Here is a 19,873-nt window from a genome sequence, read left to right as displayed (position 1 = left end):
CTGGCGGATTGTGTCGACGTTTTTGTAACATGAATTGGCTGGTCTACTTCATGATGTTCCATTTGCTAAACGTACTAACTTACGAGCTTTGCACATCGGTGTCCCTCCTAATTTCAGTCGGGAGGCAAGAGAGTTTCTCAATGTTGCTTATCCCCGATACGTGGACAGGTGGTACAGGACCAGTTGCTTGGCATGCCAGGTCTCCGGGTCTTAGCTCCATGGACTTGCACTTTTGGGGGCGTCTCAAGGTGCTCGTGTATGGTGCTACAACTGAGAATGTAGCACAACTACAGCAGCGAATTGCAAGTGGCTGTGTAACTGTGCAGAATAAGATGAACGGAGCCTGTAATATTCCGAGAGTGATATGACGTCTTCACCTATATGGACATCATCTTGATCATGGTCTGTGGTACATCTGCAGTACTTAGTTGTGTTGAAGTTTGGGTCGCCTTGTGTCGTTGTTTTCTGAGAAGAATTAATGCTGTGTTTCTCTCTTTCACTTTTGATCCCTACTTTACTGCGCAGCTCGGAAATAAGCAATTTCAGACGAAAACATTATTTGACATTATACAGTTATTTTGATACGTACATTAAACCCACGAAGTGAGTACAGTTGCTCTTGAATCGCCAAGAATTTATTTTGTGTTACCTGTAGTGAGCTTGTGATTCCTACTCTGCTGCATATCTCGTAAGTAAACCACTCTCAGACTAAACTATATTTATCATTTTACTCTTATTTTGATGCATACATTGCAACCACGAAGCATGTATAGTTACTTTAGAATAACCCTGTAGACCTGAATACTGCTGGAACTTCGGATCTTTATCTCTAAAGGCATGCTAAACATTAACTAAAAAGTAAACTTGTGTAAGTGAGTTGGTAAATCATATGTGAAAGAGAAACGCAGGCACACGTCAGCTCATTTAGCTTGGCACGCTTGGACGGCTACAAGAGCGGCGTGGCGCATTATATCTCTACTAGATAAGATCTATTTACTCCAGAGAGGAGAGATATGGCTTTTCCTCCAGCTTTAAAACGTTTTCGATATGTTAGCTTCGTTTCTACTGCGCCAATATATAACAAAAGTGAACCAAGCGAAATATAACCAGTAACTAAGGCTTCCATTGCAAACTCCCCAAATTAAATAGATTTATTATTTAATTTAGAATATCACAATAATTATGACAACATGAAAAATTCGAATCAAATATCAAACTGCAAGTTAAGAGTATAAACTTCGAAGAAACCAGATTTTAAACGAAAAATTTACTTTAAGAGTCACAAGAAAAATTGCATGACAAAGTTAGTACACTAATCGGCAATCACCGATTTTTAATTTTCATGCAAAAAATAGAACATTTCCTGAAAAACTTAGTTCATAAACTAATGTTGCTTTGCTCATTTGCATGTTTTTTTGGTGTCAGTGGTTGACAGGATCCGTTATTAGTTGAGTCCTGGCACGATCACCATATGGCTACATGCTAGCAGTCACAGCATTTCTGTTCCACTAGTGTGACTCCAGTCAAAGATAACAAATAAATCATGCTAGGTGGGCCATCATCCTGTAGCTACATGAAATCCACATTGTTCATACTATCTGTGGCAGGAACCTGCTTTGCAACTTATCCAAATAAAAATGCCCTTTAATGATCGGCCCCATCAAGGAAATGAAACTGTGACGAGCATAAAACGTGTTTCACAACAGTATGTGGATTGTCAATTCCCAGATTTTTGCACCGTTTGAGGTGCTGTTGCTTGTGGTAAATTACAGCCGACTATAAACAATACCGTTTTATTCCTTTAAAAATCTTCCACTCGATCAGTTGCAGAGGCTCAAGCAGCTGCTTACTGTGATCGTCCCATCTTATCCAGCCATTTGTTTGATACTGTCGTCTAACAGGCTGGTTTCCCCTTACAAAGACATCCTGTCTCAGTAAGCTTTAGCCGCGCGGAGTGGCCGAGCGGTCTATGGCACCATGTCTCGGACTGCGAGGCCCCTCCTGCCGGAGGTTCGAGTCCTCTCTCGGGCATGGGTGTGTGTTTTGTTCTTAGCGTAAGTTAGTTTAAGTAGTGTGTAAGACTAGGGACCGATGACCTCAGCAGTTTGGTCCCTTTGGAAATTCACACACATTTGAACATTTGAGTAAGCTTTATACAAGTTGAGCTCCAACTCCACCGACAAAGTTCCGTGGGTTATTCCATGATACGTTTTGAGTATTTTGGTATAAGGGAGCCGTGATCTTCTGCGCGTTATTTCAGCGTAATTGTATTTGGTTTGATTTCTTACCCCTATTTACCTCTGTATGTGTATTGCACTGATAATACGCAACAGAAAAAAACGATGCACCACGAAGGAATTATGCGAATGGGATGGAAATCGGTCGATGTGAAGCACATGTGCAGACCAATGAATGATCATAATTTCAGAAATATTGGGTAATTTATTCAAGGGAGAACGTACAAACTGAGCAAGTCAATAAAGTGACGGTCTACCTCTGGACCTCTTGCAACCAGCTATTCGGCTTGGCGTTGGATGTTCACCCGACGAATCTGGTGCGAAATTCTTCCAAGTGGCGCGTTAGCTCGTCAAAATTCGGAGCTAGTTGGAGGGCTGTGCCTACGAGGCTCCAAACGTTCTCAGTCGAGGAGAAATCAGGTAACCTTGTCGCCCAAGGCAGGGTTTGGCAAGCCGGAAGACAAGCAGTAGAAACTGTCGCTGTTTGTGTGCGGGAAGTATCTTGCTGAATTGTAAGCACAGGCTGGTTTGCCATAAAGGGCAACAAAACGGGGGGTATTATATCGTTGACGTACCGCTGTGCTCTAAGTGTGCCGCGGATGGCTATCAAAAGGCTCCTGCTATGAAAAGTAGTGGCACCCGAGACCATCATTCTTCGTTGTCAGGCGTTCTGGCGGGCGACAGGTTGGTATCCCACCGCTGTCTGGGTCGTCTCCATACACGTCTTTGCTGGTCATCCGAGCACAGTCCGAAGCGGAACTCACCACTGAAGACAATTCCACTCCATTCAATGAACTTCCAGGCCGAATGGGTCCGACACCACTGCGAACGAGGTTGTTGGTGTAGAGAGGTCAATAGTAGTCGGTGCAAGGGGCGATGTGAGCTAAGCCACCTTTCTGTAAGCCACCTATGAGTGGTCCTTGTGGTCACTTCAGCACCAGTTGACGTCGGATGGATGATAATGATGAATCCTGGGCTCTGTGTGCCTCTCTGACGATTGCTCCGTCCACACATTCTGTCGTCTCTCTAGGTCGATTTTCTCCTTCTTGACGCTGTGTCCAGCCATGGTCCATCCATTCCTGCCAAATAGTCGAATAGTGGCGTCGCTGCTATGCAACTATATTCTGTCCTCTCTCAAATGCTGATGTCTGCATACAGTGTTCAATCGCCAGTCTGCGAGGAATATTTATTGTCCAACTGAGTACACGGAAAGAAATTAGCCGCCTGGTAGAATTCTGCACAGAGTACAACTTAATCATTGCTAACACTTGGTTCAAGAATAATAAAAGAAGGTTGTATACATGGAAGAAGCATGGAGATACTGACAGGTTTCAGATAGATTATATAATGGTAAGACAGAGATTTAGGAACCAGGTTTTAAATAGTAATACATTTCCAGGGGCAGATGTGGACTTTGACCATAATGTATTGGTTATGAACTGTAGATTAAAACTGAAGAAACTGCAAAAAGGTGGGAATTTAAGGAGATGGGACCTGGATAAACTAAAAGAACCAGAGGTTGTAAAGGTTTCAGGGAGAGCATAAGGGAACAATTGACAGGAATGGGGGAAAGAAATACAGTAGAAGAAGAATGGGTACCTTTGAGGGATGAAGTAGTGAAGGCAGCAGAGGATCAAGTAGGTAAAAAGACGAGGGCTAGTAGAAATCCTTGGGTAACAGAAGAAATACTGAGTTTAATTGATGAAAGGAGGAAATATAAAAATGCAGTAAATGAAGCAGGCAAAAAGGAATACAAACGTCTCAAAAATGAGATCGATAGGAAGTGCAAAATGGCTAAGCAGGGATGGCTAGAGGACAAATGTAAGATGTAGAGGCTTATCTCACTAGGGGTAAGATAGATACTGCCTACAGGAAGATTAAAGAGACCTTTGGAGAAAAAAGAGCCACTTATCGAATATCAAGAGCTCAGATGGAACTCAGTTCTAAGCAAAGAAGGGAAAGCATAAAGGTGGAAGGAGTATATAGAGGGTCTATACAAGGGCGATGTACTTGAGGATAATATTATGGAAATGGAAGAGGATGTAGGTGAAGATGAAATGGCAGAAGAGTTTGACAGAGCACTGAAAGACCTGAGTCGAAACAAGGCCCCGGGAGTAGACAACATCCCATTAGAACTACTGACGGCCTTGGGAGAGCCAGTTCTGACAAAACTCTACCATGTGGTGAGCAAGATGTATGAGACAGGCGAAATACCCTCAGACTTCAAGAAGAATATAATAATTCCACTCCCAAAGAGAACAGGTGTTGACAGATGTGAAAATTACCAAACAAACAGTTTAATAAGTCACGGATACAAAATGCTTACTCGAATGCTTTACAGACCAATGGAAAAACTGGTAGAAGCTAACCTCGGAGGAGATCAGTTTGGATTCCGTAAAAAATATTGGAGCGAGTGAGGCAATACTGACCTTACGATTTATCTTAGAAGCTAGATTAATAAAAGGCAAACCTACGTTTCTAGCATTTGCAGACTTAGAGAAAGCTTTTGACAATGTTGAATGGAATACTATCTTTCAAATTCTGAAGGTGGCAGGGGTAAAATACAGGGAGTGAAAGGCTATTTACAATTTGTACAGAAACCAGATGGCAGTTATAAGAGTCGTTGGGCATGAAAGGGAAGCAGTGGTTGGGAAGGGAGTGAGACAGGGTTGGAGCCTATCCCCAATGTTATTCAATCTGTATATTGAGTAAGTTGTGAGGGAAACAAAAGAAAAGTTCGGAGTATGTATTAAAATCCATGGAGAAGAAATAAAAACTGTAAGGTTCGCCGATGACATTGTAATTCTGTCAGAGACAGCAAAGAACTTGGAAGAGCAGTTGAACAGAATGGATAGTGTCTTGAAAGGAGGATATAAGATGAACATCAACAAAAGCAAAACCATGATAATGGAATGTAGTCGAATTAAGTCGGGTGATGTTGAGGGAATCAAATTAGGAAATCACACACTTAAGGTAGTAAATGAGGTTTCATATTTGGGGAGGAAAATAACTGATGATGGTCGAAGTAGAGAGGATATGAAATGTAGACCGGCAATGGGAAGGAAAGTGTTTCTGAAGAAGACAAATTTGTTAACATCGAGTTTAGATTTAAGTTTCAGGAAGTCGTTTCTGAAAGTATTTTTATGGAGTGTAGTCATGTATGGAAGTGAAACATGTACGATAACTAGTTTGGACAAGAAGATACTAGAAGCTTTTGAAATGTGTTGCTACAGAAGAATGCTGAAGATTAGGTGGGTAGATCATATAACTAATGAGGAGTTATTGAATAGGATTGGGGAGAAGAGAAGTTTGTGGCACTACTTGACTAGAAGAAGGGATCGGTTGGTAGGACAGGTTCTGAGGCATCAAGGGATCACCAGTTTAGTATTGGAGGGCAGCGTGAAGGGTAAAAATCATAGAGGGAGACCAAGAGATGAATACACTAAACAGATACAGAAAGATGTAGGTTGCAGTAGGTACTGGGAATGAAGAAACTTGTACTTGATAGAGTAGCATGGAGAGCTGCATCAAACTAGTCTCAGGACTGAAGACCACAACAACAATAACATATGCCCTGGTATCGACATGTCCCCATTTTACTGTTCTCTGCAGCTGCGCAGTGAAAGTGCACTGCAGCGTCACATATCCATCCATCATCCGCCAAAGTTTAGTTTTGCATTTGCCGTCGATGATTGTATGAATATCAGATCGTGACCAATTTGCATCGTAGTGCATTGGTTTTTTTGTTTTGCAGTATAAATGCACAGCACTGGAAACATCGACTATGTGTGTGTGTGTCTTCTTTGAAAACAAACTTGTTGCATTTACTCACGGTACTTGCTGTTGATATCAGTTTGGACAACAATGAATTTGGCGCGGTTGTCCTGTTGCACAGCCAGATCGGTCTTCAGAGATGACGCCAGTGGATTGCTTAGAGCTAAAATCAGGTCGTTTCATAAGGTATTGGAACGCGGTTTTCGTGCACTGTATCTTCGTCTAATTTCTGCTTGCACCTGAAAGTCTCGTCTGCATGCACATTTTTTTGATAGTCGTGCGTTCGACACCGGTCTTTCTGGTCTTGTTTCACCTAGGCTTGCAGCATCATACATTTCCTGATGTAGGATGACCAAATATTTAATCACTATTGTTTATTTACAATGCTCTAACTACACGAATCCTCTCTCTCTCTCTCTCTCTCTCTCTCTCTCTCTCTCTCTCTCTCTCTCTGTGTGTGTGTGTGTGTGTGTGTGTGTGTGTGTGTGTCCAAAGACGGTGCTTTCGCATAGGCAGCTGTTTCGTCAGCAAACAGTCTGGTAGGGAACCCCTATCTGTTAAATTGTTTATGTATATTGAAACTAGAAGTATTCCTATTACACTTCCTTGGGGCACACCCGGCCTTTCTTTCGTTTCTGTTCGGCATTCTAATAATCAAGAAACTACCACCAATCGCATATCTGTGAAGATTCTCTAAATGATACTATCTTGGTTGCCAGCCGACACTGTGCCAAATTCTTTTTGGGAAATCTATGAAGACCAGAGGAGTTTAATCGCGCCTAGTGTTTGCCAGATAGCATTTTGAGATAAAGCAAGTTGTATTTCACACGAGCAGATCTTCCTCATTCTTCGAAAGAAGCTTAATTTCCTCCAGAAAGGTCATAATGTTTGTGCTTATAATATTTTCTAACAAACTAACGTTAGTTATATTCGTACGCAACGTTGTGCATTCGTTGTTTTATCCTTTTTGTAAAAGGGAATGACTTGCGAGTTTTTCCAGTCACGCTGGACTTTTCGCTGCACGGAATTTTTCTCTATAACTGTGATAATTATATGTTGGGAAACTGTATAACTGCGCATCGTAATCAGCGTAAAATGTGATGTTGATCCTGTCAGGGCCTCGTCCCTTTTTTCTCTTTGACTTTCAATACCAGTCTCTACCTCAGATCACTATTTGTAAATATGTTATGTTTCTTAGTCACGCCACAATAGCTAGTGGAGATGCGGTAAAACATTATCTGGCTTGCTTATTTTTAGACGTACTATCCATTTTGATCAATATACCTTGCACAATCATTTAAATTTTGTAGATGCTCTCCATTCAGAGCGATTGTGGGAGGTCTGCAACACGTCTTCTACGGCAGCCATAGCTTTCACATTGCTCTCGGTGTATTTTTCAGCCATGACTTCATCAGATGTGGGGAAAGGCGGAAGTTAGACTGTGCCAAAACTGGAGAGTTACCAAAACACTACTGTTGGCATATAGGTTGATCTGAGGAAAGATAATTTTTGTCTGTTTGGAAACAGTTTATTTTCGACACAATCGCGTGCGTACAGTTTCTATAAGAATTGTGCCGAAAATACACTATTTTCAAAACTAGCATTTGAAACATCACTGACGTTACCAGTACGACAAAAATGTCGTTCTTTCGAAAAATTTTATCTAGCTAATCTAGAAAACTTGTATAATTTTTGGCACTTATTATTTTATCTTCTGTGACATGTCCTTAACTCGAATCCCTTTTGCATCCTACAAAACGCTGTCCAAACCCTTTCGAGGAGATAAAAGTCCTTTCTTTTTTTCGCATAGCCATCCGCTTCCACCTACTACTTTAACTGGTGAAGTAGCAGACGGCGGACTTACGTTTCATCGACAGCAACAAATCAATGGACAACATGGACTGTGCGGCTGGTCCCGGCGGAGGCTCGAGTCCTCCCTCGGGCATGGGTGTGTGTGTTTGTCCTTAGGATAATTTAGGTTAAGTAATGTGTAAGCTTAGGGACTGATGACCTTAGCAGTTAAGTCCCATAAGATTTCACACACATTTGAACATTTTGAACAATGGACAACATCAGTTGAATTATTTTTAAAATATTCATGATTAATACATTTTTGGATTTGATTTTGTTCAGCGCTCAGCCCACGTAGCATCCATCTTTTATGCGGCTTTCTTGTAGCTAATTATGTGTCCAGAGCGTACCGTTGTCATTTTCCGATATATCTATGGAACCATCTGTTTCATGCGCCTTCAGTCGCTGGTTGTTCAATATAATGTTGTATATTTTCTCGGTAATTTCTTCTGTGGTTGCAGTTTCGGGACGTCCTTCATCTGAAACATTTTCAAGAAAATTACCGTCACTTTTAAATACAGTCGTTCATACGTAAATTGTTGTAAACGAAGAAAAAGACTGTCGAAGTAGAATGAAAAGTATATCAAACCTGTTGTGATCAAAGTGAGCTCGCTTCAGATTTGCCAGTTATCGACCCATTGATCTTACTGACTGCCCCACTTCGTTGTACCCCAAGTTGTCATCGCCGTCATCAGTTCTGAATTTATTTTTCAGTCGATTACCCTCTAAAGAAGCGTTAGATAGCTTATGTGGTCCACCTGCCTTTTAGGCATTCTTCATTGATGTCTTTGTGCGTCATGTTATCAAGACACTGCATATCTTAATACATCTTAAAAGTTCTCATCTCTCCTACCTGAGGCACATTCTAATCGAGGGTACGTTCTAATCGAGTCTGTCAAACTGTCATTGTTTAACAAAATTTAAGTTATATCACTCTCCACGATCTTTTTCTTTCTTTTGCTATTTTTACTCACCAGTTCTTTCTAAATTGGGTTGGGTGCTATTTACTGAACAGAACATGTTCTAATCCCTCCTTTATCGCTACCAGTTGTTAAATAACTGCCACATAATTTCTACTTCACGAAAGAGATTCCCATCTTGGGATGCAATTTCGCCTTGTTTGCCATCACTCATCGTTATGTCTCCATGTCATTTTACAAATTGCATTGCCGTAGACGATCCATTTCTCGTTTTATGTCAGTAGGTGTGTCAAAATTATGTCCTCTCTCAGCATTTCGACCTTTTCATAGCGATATTCGTGTGGTCGAATTGACAAGAAAGACTTTATTCTGCGGAATGTAGTAGCAAGCACATTTTTATAAGTTACTTCTTTTTATCTAGTCTCCGTCCCACGTAGAGGCTGATTCCATTTGCAGGCTTTTCTATTCGCTGCCTGCTTGCCGGAACTGTCACAGACCTTGTAAACTAACTTAGCGTGCCATTAACCTGTGAGCCGTAGCTGATGTGTCACCTTATTTCCATATCAAATACGTGTATTTGCATTTCAAATCGCTTATTGGCTAAGTAAAAGTTCGTGGTCTTTGTGAAGGACCAACAGAGAATTTGATTGTGACAGTTGATACGGCAGTCACAGATAATCTCAACTGGTATGAGTTTAGTGTAATTTGAATCTAGGCTCCTCTGTATATGTGTCTAGAGTCTCACCATGTTGCCTGAGTTTTCCCGGCCCTGCTGAATACATTATGGGCACCAGCATTGTCAGGCTTCATTAACATTACCCGAGTCTATATCTGTCGCACGAAAGGATCGTGGTGCAACACAGACACTATTCACTCAATGCAAGGCGTCCCACAGACGTAACGCGTTGTATCAGTTATCAACATCTAGAGATGGAACTTTTCTTTTCTATGCTGATGAAGTAAAATACGACGAATACACAATTTATTTTCTTTAAGTTTTTTGACAGAACAGGGCACTCTACAGAGACACCAACAGAAAACGTTAAATTAGCCTAGAGTTTAAGACGTGTAATTTGAAAGTACGCACTATTAGGGGCAGTGAAATGAAAACTAGACATATGGAAAAAGTAAGTAAACTGGTTATTATTTCAAAAGAAAACGTTAAACATTTATCCCACGGTGAGACAAGATGGTCAACGCCTCCCTGGAAAAAATATGCTGTTGCCTACAGAACAGTGATTGTACTCCTGCGTGCACCTCTTCGTCCGAAGCTAACTGACAGCCACGAATTTCTTTCTTCAGGGCTCCAAGAATTTGGAAATCGAGTGGGAAGAGATCGAGACTATAAAGAGCATGTTTAAGACCTTCCTTGCGAAACTTCTGCAGCCCAGTCTAAACAACCTCGGCAACACGTAGGTGGAGATTATTCTGCAATGGAATGATGCCACCCGTCAATATCCCTTAGCGTTTGTTCTTTATGGCACGCGCCAGATTTTTCAAAGCATCCGCATACAGCAGAGCGTTAATTGTGGCGCTGTGTGTTTTAGAAAGTCAATGACCAGTCGGTCTTTGCAGTCAATGAAAGAGGTCGTCATAAGTTTCCCGCACCTGGCGTACATAACTTTGGATTTTTCGGTGGAGGTTGAAACGTCCCCTTAGAAAAATTTATGAATTGCTATGCTGATAAAACTCTTACGCTATTTGATTTTCAAACAGCTGAGCAAAACTGAAAGTACACAGACATATCGCTCTTTACCTATTCTGATCAACACTAAACTGACACACAATATTTTTAGCGCAGCGCAATCTGACTTTCAATAATCCCTACAAAAGAATGGCCCTGACTAACATTAACCTATACCTTTCACAAATCACTTACCTCACAAAAATCTTCGTTACTCGAACAACTACAATACTGCGAGCGCCACTACTGCCAGCTAAATAAAAGATTCAAACTACTGAAGGCACTAACTACTAATAGGCATAGTTAGCAAATGAAAGATTTTGATAGAGAACAAACAATGTATTTACCTTAATAGTGTTCAAAAGTCATAATATATATAGCAGTTCATGACATCCAGTATTACAAATGTACTGTCTCCGCTCTCAAAACTCCGCCATTTCTCTCCCCACATCCACCACTGCTGGCGGCTCACCTCCAACTGCGCAACGCTACGCGCTGTTAACAGCCAACAGCCCAACACTACAATAGCGAATATTACAGCAATGCCACCCAGCCACAGACTGCACAAAGCACAGCCAGTGACTTTCATACAGAGCGCTACGTGGCGTTACCAATAAAAAAACCTAAACCTACTTACAAGCGGAATCATATACTTCCATTATTGGCTCTGATGTTTTCTCCCCGACAGAAAATGATGACACCATGTTTCATCTCGCGCGACACTGCTGATAAGATATTCTTTATCGTGATACCGTTGCAGGTGCTGCAGTGTTCTCGACACTCTGTTCAACTTCTTCTCCTCCGTCGGGCTGTAACGAAGACACTGCGCACAGATTTTCCGGAACTTCGGATGCCCTGTCGTGATGGTGTGAGCGGTACCCCGAATGTCTTCCGCCATCGGTCAGTTCTGGCGTTAGCATCCACTGCAGTAATGACAGAAAGGGGTTATGACACGACAAGCCTGTCCTTGACGAGTGCTGTCTTTCTCAATGACACCCGACCTTCTCGAAATAGTTTATTCGACGCAAACACACGCCTACGTGACTTGCTCAGTTCGCCATACACAGCAGGCATTCGGGCATGAATTTCACTTCTTGATACTCTACGCAGTCAGAAACAGCACTTCTCCTCGCTCTTCCTCTTTCCCGGTTTCCATAGTGAAGTCCTACGCACACACGACTCGCTTGACCTCACGTCGATCACGTGTAGGCTACGAGCATGTTATTCACAGTCAGATGACACAGCGGTAAATGTTCGCGCTGTTCTTTTCTGATTCCTAGTATATATATATACCTCCTGCTTTTCTAAAGTCCACTCCATACCCCTTCAATAGTCCGTCTCGATTTCATTTAATTGTTCCTTATATCAATTGTAGGATACGGATAAAAACCCATTTCAACAATCTCCAGCGTGCCACAACTACCGAGAACGCCAACTCAGCAACAAGGAATCGCTCAGGCAAATCTTTCTTTATTAATTAACGTCGAGGAATGCCTATGATGTGATGATCTAGTTGTCTTGCGCAGTGTTGAAACGTAATGTAATTAGATGAGTTTGTTCTGACACAGAATACCCTGCTCCTAAAAAAAAAAAAAAAAAAAAAAAAAAAAAAAAAAAAAAAAAAAAAAAAAAAAAACCACAAAATGAATAGGAAGAAGTAGACACAAATGAATTAATGACAGTAGCTGCCGTGGCCATTGATTTACGTGAATGGGAAAAGCTGAAAATTTGTGCCAGACTGCGATCCGAACTGGGTCTTCTGCGCTCTCTCCCTCTCCCTCCCCCCCCTCTCTCACTCTCTCTCTCTCTCTCTCTCTCTCTCTGTATTTTTCGTCATTATACTCGGCATTTGGCCTGGACGGACGTCACATAACACACCTTCAAATTCATCATGGAATACTTATATCAGTTTTTCTTTTTTTATTACAGAGGGCAGGCAGCCTTCTAACCGATCACGCTGAGCTACCGTGATGCCAGCACAACACCCACTCCCTGAGGAGGAAAGCTCCGATTCGGCTAGGAGTCGAAACTGGGCCCACCGCATAGCAGTCAGACGCGCTGACCACTCAACTAAGGGGGTGAACTTTTCGAACGTGTCAGAAAGAACAGACACCACATATATAAGTGAGACAAGGACGACCGGTTGATCACTTCAGTGCGGATGCACACCTCGCTCAAATTCTTACGGCTTTCGGTGAAATGCCGCGAGTAATGAGGATAATGGCCAAGGGGCACTACATCAGTGGTGTGCGGATAAGCTGAGAATTTGGCTCTGACGGGAAGCTTGCTTGGGTAGTGCGTGCAGTTGGAACGACCACTGTGTCCGGATGGCTTAGTGGTCAGCGAATGTGCCTACTACGTAACAGACATGTGTTCGAATCCCGAGCCAGCACAAATTTCCAACTTTCTCCATCGATTTAAATCAGTGCGCTATGGTAGCTAACGCCACTAATTCATTTGTATGGTGATCCACAGTGGGTCCAGGATTAAATGAAAAAAGCGGATACCACATATATAGAAAGAAATAGCTGCACAGTGAAAAGCAAAGATTTTGAAATTAAAATTGTAACACTGTCGCATTTTAGGGATCTGTGCCTCAACATGTAAAACCGAAAACCTGTCGGTTCGCTTTCTTGTCCGTCTCTCTGTGTGTCTGTTCAGCTGTTAAGAATCAGTTTTCTCAGGTATAAGTAGACGTGTCAAGTTCAAATTTATGTCACACATTAAGGGCTATGGATCCTTGGCAGTGTAAACATTTCAAGTCAATACAGTACAAGATAAGGCCATTTAGATCACATATTTTGATACTCAAAAACTCACTCATTAAAACCTACAGGGTGTTTCCTGTTGACGTAGAATCATAAAATTTGGCAATATCCAAGTTTCATTGTACAATCAAAGGAAAAAAACCGAAAACTATATATTTGTAATATTATAACACAAATATATTTTTGTAAATTTCATCCGTGTGTCTCTCTGTCTGTTTAGACACGTGTTGCTTTGAACAAGTATCAAATTCAAATTTTTGTCGCAAACTATGGTTTATAGTCAGTTGGCAGTGCAAGAATTTTTAGGTTGTAAGTCAATGCAGTTAAAGGTTACTCCTATTTATGCCACATAAATTGATACTCGAAAACACACTCATCATAATCTGTAGGGTACTTCTCGTTGACCTGTAATCATGAAATATGGTGAAGAGGAAGGTTTCACAATACAACCTAAGGAAAAATTCAGAGAACTGTAAATTTGTAATTCTATAGCCCGACGAAACATTTTTTTGTCATTTATCATCTGACTCTCTCTGTCAGTCCGTCTGTTAAGACCTGCTTTTACTAGGAACGGTCAGACGTATCAAGTTGTAATTAATGTCACATACTAAGGTCTACGGTCCCTCGGCGGTATCACAAATTGAAGGTTCTAAGTCAATGCAGTCAAAAGATACGGCCGTTTATGTCACATATTTTGATGCACACAAAGTCACTTATCAAAACCTACAGGATACTTCCCATTGACGTAGAATCATGAAATTTGGGAAGACGCAGGATTTCAGAATACAAGTTTTCAATGGAAAAATACTAAAATTATGAATTTGTACCAATATCACATGAAAAAAGTTTTTCAGTCCTCATTTGTTATCCGCCGTCAAATTTGAAATTATAACGATCAGTAGTTGTGTTTTTATGTTAACTGGGTCACAATGGTAAATGTCAAACATCAGGCGAAGAATGACTTTATTGCTCATATGACGCGTTTCGGAATTTATCCATGATCGGATATCCAGGAGCGATTACTGCACAGATTTTTTTTTCCTTTATTGGATTTCGATTCCTCCCGAAGGGCGATAAAACGGTGACCTAAATTGTAAAACGGCGGAAAATTTTGGAAAGTTAAAACATAAAACAAAGGGTTGGCGATGCGAATAAAATACACAGGAAGCAGACAGGTAAAATGGTAGACAGACAATTAAAAAAACACGACGACAGTCTGGTTTCTGTTCTCAAGAGATATAAAAATCACAGCCAGCGACAGTATGATTTCCGTTCGAAATACTTCGGAAAAGACGCACAACACTTAACACTCCATGGAAACATTGCACTAAAAAGTCGGCACGAAGATGACACTACACAGCCAAGGGCAGACCGGGGGGGGGGGGGGGGGGGGGCGGAGGGTGTGTGGGGGGGGGGGCATTACTGCACAAAGAAGTGGTCTTTCACATAAACTACAAACCCCATATGTACATGCGGTAATCTCTCGTGGATATCTGATGATAGAAAAATTTCTAGTCCGCAGCTCGTGGTCGTGCGGTAGGGTTCTCGCTTCCCGGGTTCGATTCCCGGCGGGGCCAGGGATTTTCTCTGCCTCGTGATGACTGGGTGTTGTGTGATGTCCTTAGGTTAGTTAGGTTTAAGTAGTTCTAAGTTCTAGGGGACTGACGACCATAGATGTTAAGTCACATAGTGCTCAGAGCTATTTGAACCATTTTTGAGATATATTTCTAAAATCGTTATAGGAGCAATAAAGTCATCTATATGAATGCTTGTTCTCTGTTCTTTCGGACATATCCGATGGATCCACCTTCTCGAGTGCGGATCCACAAGTACGTCCGACCTCCAGCGGTAATCTGAGGAAAGGAACAGGAAATGCGAACAGGTGGCCCTCGGTGGGAATGTGGGTCGGCCGTGAGGCGTGCCGATACAGTTGAAACGTCCCCTTAGAAAAATTATTACAAGACTGTGCTATGTGAAACGTCTTCTTTGAACAATTATACACGAATGTGCTTAAATTGACACACAATATTTTTAGCGCAACGCAATCTGACTTTCAAAAATTCCTACGAAAGAATGGCCCTGACTAACAATAACCTATACGTTTCACAAATCACTTACCTCACAAAAATCTTCGTTACTCAAGCTACTGCAATACAGCGAGCGCCACTACTGCCAGCTAAATAAAAGATTCAAACTACTGAAGGCACTAACTACTGATAGGCATAGTTAGCAAATGAAAGATTTTAATAGAGAACAAACAATGTATTTACCTCACTAGTCATAATATATATAGCAGTTCATGACACCAATTCTTACAAATTTCAAAACTCCGCCATCTCTCTCCCCACGTCCACCACTGCTGGGGGCTCACCTCCAACTGCGCAACGCTACGCGCTGTTGGCATCCAGCTGCCGCTGCCCAACACTACAATGGCGAGTATTACAACAATGCCAACCAGCCACAGACTGCACACGGCACAGCCAGTGATTTTCATACAGAGCGCTACGTGGCGGCGGCGTTACCAATAAAAAAAACCTAAACAGCCTACTTACACAGTCCGCGCAGTTGCGATCACACTGTATACCGGCTCGCGCAGTGGTTAACGCACCTGCCTAGCGTACATGGGCAGGGAAGGGGGGAAAAGGTTGTTGGATCCGGCTTACGAGCGTAGTGTACAGGAGGTCTAGCGGTCAGGACTTGAGTGGGCATCCAGGGCTGCCGTTAAGTGGCAGAACAGGAAATTAGGTAAAATAAAGAGAGTACATTTCAGTGTATATAAGGGGCTCTCCAAGGGTCGGAAGTTACCAGGCTTAGACCAGTCTAGGATGTCGAACAAGTAATTGAAATGGGCAACGGATGGGCAGGCGGCTCATGTGAGCCGATTTCGGTGGCCGGTCACGGAACGCAGAGCCAGAGGCTCTGCCTCCCAAAAAGACGTCTGCTCTGCTCGAGGTCTGAATCACTAAAGAGCGTAGCAATTGTGTTCTGCACGGCACAATCCTCCAGCGTCCGCACACGTGATTTTTATCCCGCGCACGCTATTGACTAAAACCGATGGCGTGAATTCACTAGCAGTTTCAGCAGAGAGCTCAAGGCGTCTCTTGTCAGCAGTTTCATCTGGGCAGAACTGCCCCGGTTCGGAAAGGCAGGCAACTTGTGTCCCGTAGGCACAGCGGCCGGCCAGAGTGGCCGAGCGGTTCTAGGTGCTACCGTCTTGAACCGCGCGACCGCAGGTTCGAATCCTGCCTCGGGCATGGATGTGTGTGGTGTCCTTAGGTTAGTTAGGTTTAAGTAATTTTAAGTTCTAGGGGACTGATGACCTCAGAAATTAAGTCCCATAGTGCTCAGAGCCATTTGAACCATTTTTTAGGCATAGCGGAAGTTGTTCTGGAAGAAAACTTGTAAAGATTTGACTGACCCTTTGAAATGAATGTTTTAAACAAATTCCCTAATATATTCCTTGACTGGCTACCACCCTGTTCACTAGTAAGCTGGTGATCCCGGGTTAGAATTCCGCTCTGCTACACATTTCCACTCGTCGCTGATTTCAGTTAATGTCCCTCTGCTGCTGACATCAGTAATCCGTTCCCTTTCCTCTCCTTTGCTTTCCTTTCCCGCCCCTTCACCATCAATTTACAAACGAAATTATTCCTTCCCTGATGTTCGACTTTTACCATTGCGATCAGTCAGGGGGAATGGATAACTACTGATTATTATAATAATGGTCGGTTGCCTCATGCATTACATTATGCTACATTTATATTATTGTAATTAAAACATGCAGAAAATATTGGAATCACTCGATATCTTGCCAGTATCGATGTCGATAATATTAAAAAATGGTCGAGATCCCCGATTCCCAGAATGAATGAACTGTCGGTATACGTGATTAAGCTTCTGCGGAACGCTCAGTGGGCGAATCCTACTCGCACCTATTTTTGTCAGCCACTTGTCGATAATTCTCGTATCACACTGAGGTGACAAGTCATAGGATACCTCCCAATAACCTGTCGGACTTCCATTTTCGCGGTGTAGTGTAGCGGCTCCACGTGGCATGGGGCCAACATGCCGTTGGAGGTCCTCTGCAGAAATACTGAACCATGCTGTCTGTATAGCGTCCATAACAGCAAAAGTGTTGTCGAAGCAATATTTTGAGCACGAACTGACCACTCAACTATGTTCTATAATTGTTCGATAGGATTAATTACGGGCGATCAGGGTGGCCAAATCACTCTCTAGAACTGTCCAGAATGTTCTTCAAACAAATCGCGATCAGTTGTGGCCCGGTGATGGCGCACTGTCATCCATAAAAATTCCACCGTTGTTTGGGAACATGAAGTCCATGAACGGCTGCAAATGGACTCACAGTAGCCGATCATAACCATTTCCAATCAACAATCTATTCAAATGACCCAGCCCTTTCCACGTAAACACAATCAACATCGTTATGGAGCCGCCACCAGCTTGCACAGTGCCTCGGCGATAACCTAGGTCCATGGCTTCTTGCGGCCTGCGTAACACAAAAGCTCAACCATCAGTTTCTACCAGCTGAAATTGGGACTCATCTGAGTAGGCCTCGTTTTTCCAGTGGTCTAGGGTCCAAAATGGTCACGAGCCCAAGAGTGGCGTTGCAGACGATGACTTATTGTTAGCTCTCGTATCGGTCGTCTGCTGCCATAGCCCATTAACGCTGGATTTCGCCGCACTGTTCTAATGGATACGTTCGTCATACGTCGCACATTGATTTCTGCGGTTATTTCAAGCAGTGCTGCTTGTCTGTTAGCACTGACAGTTCTACGCAAACGCCTCTGCTCTCGGGAGTTAAGTGACGGCCGTCGGCCACTGCGTTGTCCATGGTGAGAGGTAGTGCCTGAAATTTGGCACGCTCTTGACACTGTGGATCTCGGAGTACTGCATTCCCTAATGACTTCCGAAATGGATTGTCTCGTGCGTCTAGCTCCAACTACCATTCCGCGTTCAAGGCCTGTTAATTCCCGTTGTGCTGCCATAAGCACGTCGGAAATCTCTTAGCAAGAATCACCTGAGTACAAAAGACAGCTCCACCAATTCACTGCCCTTTTATACATTGTATATGCGATACTACCGCCACCTGCCTATGTGCATATCGCTATCCCATGACTTTTGTTTCCTCAGTGTATTGCGACACAGCTTGTTAAACAAGGGATATGGATGCTATAAAATTTTGTTTGGGCTTTCCAACCACGCTTCTGACCGACTCTGAAACTCTCATTTAAGTCTGGTGCAGTTAAATACCAAAATTTGTTCTTCACTTTCCCAAGTGAGAACTTCCCCCGATTATACCAACAATTTCATTTCTATGAAAAAAGCATAATGACTGCACATTGATTATGTTCATCCGACATACACGTATACTAACAGTATTACAACAATAACACGTGCGATAAAATTATTACACTAAATTACGTTCACAAAAGAAAACTAGACCGTAATAATTATGACAATCAGTGCATCATGCATCAGATACTAAGTTTTCAGTCCATCGCGTTAACAGCTGGTTAACTTTTGAATATGCATATCGATATGTGAAATTTAATAATAAATATTTTGCGCAGTAGTGTAATCAATCTTTGTAACCGAAGACAGCTTGAAACAGAACTGGTATCATACTGTTACCAGTAAATTTTACACAATTAATTAACCACTAAAAGGTAAATTATGGCATGCACACACACACACACACACACACACACACACACACACACACACACACACACACACACACACGCACGCACACACATAAGCACATATTCATACACACATTCACACACTAGTTATCGTCTCAAAAATCACAACACAGCATCAAATAACTGCAGTTCGCGCAATCGCTTTAACACTCCCTCATGCATAAAATAAACCCTTAACCATTCGTAGTGCCCTTCTATGTACACGTTTAACATCCCCTGTTAGTCCTATCTGGAAAACGTCCCAAATTCTCAAGTAATGTTCAAGGATGGGTCGCATGTGTGATTTGTAAGAAATCTGATTTGTAGCGTTTCCCTAGTATTCTACTAATAAACCGAAGTCTGGTACCTTCTTTACCCATGACTGAGCCTGTATTATCGTTCCAGTTCATGTCCGTACAGAATGTTATACCGAGGTAATTGTATGAGTTTACCGATCCCAAATGTGATTCGTTGATGTTGTAGCAGTAGGATACTACATGCCTTCGTTTTATCAAATGCAGAATTTAAATTTCTGAACACACAGTTGTCAGTCTGTGTACCATTTTGAAACGTTATCAATATCTGACGGAATATTTGTGCAGCATCTTTCAGGCTGTACTCCACTGTAGATAACTGCATCATCTGCAGAAAGTCTGAGGTTACTGTAAGGGGCGATTAGAAATTTCTGTTAATATGCTGGGCAAGGTCATTAATATACAACGTGATCAGCAAGAGACCCTACAGGCTTCCCTGTGACATACGTGAAGTTGCGTCATACCCAAGAATTAATATCTGAAGTCTCATATGAACGTCATTTTACTATGCAATTTGCAGACTTTTAACGCTTTGACAACAGTTTCTGTCATTGCCCTCGAAGCACGAAATTTCCGTACGTTCTTCTTTTTTTCTCTTTAGCTGCGAACATCAGTTTGTT

General features: G+C 42.3%; 1 protein-coding gene across 1 annotated transcript in view; it reads left to right on the top strand.

The window, feature by feature from the left end:
- Positions 1-19,873, top strand: part of LOC126272700 (T-box transcription factor mls-1-like) — a 76,939-nt gene that overhangs the window by 28,009 nt on the left and 29,057 nt on the right. The gene's annotated exons all lie outside the window — the stretch shown is intronic.

Source organism: Schistocerca gregaria, chromosome 1, assembly GCF_023897955.1.
Source record: "Schistocerca gregaria isolate iqSchGreg1 chromosome 1, iqSchGreg1.2, whole genome shotgun sequence".
Taxonomy (NCBI): Eukaryota; Metazoa; Arthropoda; class Insecta; order Orthoptera; family Acrididae; genus Schistocerca; species Schistocerca gregaria.
The sequence above is the reverse complement of the archived record's forward strand: the minus strand, read 5'-3'. Positions and strand labels throughout refer to the sequence as shown.